General features: G+C 38.4%; 1 long non-coding RNA gene across 2 annotated transcripts; it reads left to right on the top strand.

Moving 5' to 3' along the window:
• The first annotated feature begins 936 nt into the window (after positions 1 to 936).
• Positions 937 to 2,750, top strand: LOC108857789 (uncharacterized). 2 transcript variants are annotated; one of them, XR_008945875.1, is made up of 4 exons: positions 937 to 1,283; positions 1,484 to 1,854; positions 2,174 to 2,484; positions 2,564 to 2,750. It is a non-coding gene; the product is annotated as an uncharacterized LOC108857789 (long non-coding RNA). The 2 variants fall into 2 exon arrangements; XR_008945874.1 differs by having other exon boundaries at positions 2,193 to 2,484.
• The last annotated feature ends 608 nt before the right edge of the window (positions 2,751 to 3,358 follow it).

The raw sequence follows: 3,358 nt of genomic DNA on the forward strand, positions 1-3,358 counted from the left end.
CGGACCAGCATGGCATGTAACATCACGGAGGAATAGCTGCACCTGCGAACAGGAATGTTGAAAAGTGGACCAAAACAGGAGTGCAGTAGTCTAGCCAAGTCGGGTGTCCCTTTCAGCGCATCTCTTACCATCAATAAGTACCCAAGCGAAGAATAGATATTCAGCCTCCTACTCGGGAATCTGTCGGTCTCAAACAACCTTAGGGGAAGCCGTTCGTCCGGACCATCGGTTGGGTTTGTCTCCTCTGCTACCAAAAGAAAACAGTTAACAGTTAATCAAAAACAAGGTTGGACCAGTTTGAATCTAAAACCAAAAAAGTAGGTCCGACAAGTGGCCGTGAGAAAGGAGCATAAGCATCACTGACCAACGGCGGGTTCTTTCCCCGAACGTCTCCTGAAGACCGTCGGGGGCTCCGCGTCATCGCCTACTGTACCTCCTGCCAAAAAAACCGATTAAACTACGTATTAATCCGGTGTCGCTACTAGAACAAACATTAATAAATCTGAGGATGAAGAGCGACTAACCTTTATCACCCTGACGGGCACTCCTCCTCATCGCGGTAGCGTTTAAAGATTCAGAAAAGAACACACCGGTCTTGGATTGTCAAAACGGAAGAAAATCGCCACCGGAGCAGTTCACAAGTAAAACTGTGAGAAATGTGAAACTGGCAAGGAAACCGAAAAGCCCGGAAAATATCTACGCTTTTTCCCGTTTTTAAAATTTAAAAGAAAAAGAAAAACCATTTAGAGAAATTTTGAAATTCAAAGGCGTCAAAAGCCCTAGATGCTCTTGCTAACTAAAACGAGCCTAGTTGGGCTTGTTACTCTCCACGTTGGAAGAAAGTGCTTCAGTATAGGTAAGTGACCCAAGATGGTGAATAAAGTCAATAAGTGACTTAGAGAGTAAATAACTCAAAAAAATATTTCAGAGCCAAACACTTAGCCAAATTTTTATTTTTCCGCCACCGAAACTCTCGACATCTCCCCTTTTTTTTCTTATTACTTTTTTTTTATCAAACATCATCTCCCTTGTTCTTGGCACCATCACACCATCATTTGGAAGCCTAATCGATCCCAGCTCCAGTGGGTGAAACAACAATTTCATAACCACCAATTCTGGCTTCTTCAATCTCACATCTCTCCTCTGCCACATTTCATCACGAGAAATCAGACGGGTTCGATGCGACGAACTCAATGAAAGTTCAATGCAATCTCACATCTCTCCTCTCTGTCTTTTGACGAGTCCTCCTCTCGCCATCCCGCCACTGCCACCACCACACCATGGTTCGACCTCTTTCTCTCTGTCCATATGTTTGTAGCCCCGCCGTCTACATCTCCTCTCTGTCTCTATGCATGAGACATAACTACTTCCTTGTTGGGTTTCAAATCTCCGATCTGTCAAATATGATTCTCAGCCAAAAAGACTCCTCCTTTATCCTTTCTTCAATGATTAATGCTTGTGTGTGCTTTCGTTTTTTCATCAGGCGTTGAAGCTTGAAAGATTGAAGATGGAGCTGGTTCTAGTGTGAAAGCTGCTGTCCGAACGATTCTGAATCAGGCGCGTCGAGAACACCCTCCATACCTTCTCAGAGTAGTTCCTTTCACTCAACCCTTTACAGACCAAATCCTAAGAGTGCTGCTCATGTTCCTTTCACGAGTCTCTCTTCATTCCTATCCCATCACCACAGTCATGTCGTAATCTCTCTCTCTCTCTTTCTCTCCAACTTTGATTGGTTTTGATTTCAGGTTCTTACTTGTGTTTGTTGATATCGTGAAAGAGATATGAAGAGGGTTAGAGAAGAGGTTTACGCCTAAGCTCAGACATGAGGACATACATTTCCTCTCGTGTTAAAACGTAAATCTATCTCTTAATCCTAATCTCTTGTTTTTCATATTCTGCTTTTTTGTTGTTGTTGTTTGAAATTGAAGTTGTAGGCCGGTAGAATTAGTGAGTTTAGTTTGAGTTCCATTGGATTTTTGGTTAATGAAAGTGGAACCAATGAGTAGTATTGGTCAGTGACGAGAGAAACATAAAGTATCAAGGGAAATTGTATAAGCCTTCGGTTAGTAGTTCATGTGAACACTCCGTTGACTGATATCCAGTTAATCACGTTCTGTTCTAGTTCTATGGCATATCATACATGAAGTTTTCTTTTCTGTGATTTCCTTTTTAGTTTATTGGAAATGGTGCAGGAGGAGATCCGTGTTTCATCATTAAAAGGCTAAGACAAAGAAACATGTTTTACCCAGAAGATTGAAGTAGAGCTGTCTCGCTCTCTGTAACTTAATACTACTTCTTATGGGGAAGTAAAACGGATATCTGTCGTCGAGAGAGCCCACCTAGGAAGAAGAATACAGTGTGTTTCCGGCGATGGAGAGGAGGAGGAAGAGGAGTGGTGTGGAGAGAATCGATGAAGCTGATGATGAGATGTATAATTGTAACAGTGAGAAGATTCACATTGCTTAAAGATTGAACGCTAAAAGGGTACAACTTTCTCCTTTGAGTCTTTTTGGTTGATTTTATACATTTATCACAAGTGTGTTGAATGGTTTGTTTGGTGTAGGCTGAGAGATTGTCTTTGCCTGCTTCAATTGAGAGTTTGGTGTCGTCACTTGAGAAAGAGAAGCAGAGGAACGAGAAGCTTTATTTACTAGCATTGAGTTATATGTTCCATTATGGAGTTCATGTGTTTCATGTATTGATTTTGTATGTTTTGAATCATTAATGGAAAAGCATATGTTATTTTATGATTTACTTGTGTTTAAAAAATAAAGTATAAATTCTATTTATAAATTTAGGGATACCTAATTTTAACAAAGTGACTAGTTGGATTTATTTTTACCCCTAAACCCTAAATATAATCATAAAATGTAAATTTAAAACTTTCAACTTTACATGAAAATACAGTTAAATATAAAATATTAATGCAATCCCAATCTATCTAATACCCTAAATCTAATACTCTAAACCGCAAACTCAAACATAAATAATATCATAAATACTAAATAAAATCTCTGAATAAAATCTTTTCAGATTTTAAGTTATTTATTTACTGATAATAATAATTAATCTATTCATTAATATTTAACATCGGTTATGTAAATCTACTGATTTAAATGGTTAATGAAACTATATTGGGCTTTTTGCAAAAGTGACTCAAAACTTGAAGTCAAACAGAAAACTAACTTTTTTCTTTTGACTCATTTTTTTTTTGAGTTTTTAACCCTACACCTCCATTTAATCTACGAAAATGCCATTAACTTTTTATTTTTTTTGTTTTTCGAAAATGACTTCTTTACTGTCTCAACCTCATATTCTTCAAGTATTTACAATATTGCCACTGCCATGAATAGTGGGA

The sequence above is a fragment of the Raphanus sativus genome, chromosome 5, assembly GCF_000801105.2.
Source record: "Raphanus sativus cultivar WK10039 chromosome 5, ASM80110v3, whole genome shotgun sequence".
NCBI lineage: Eukaryota > Viridiplantae > Streptophyta > Magnoliopsida > Brassicales > Brassicaceae > Raphanus > Raphanus sativus.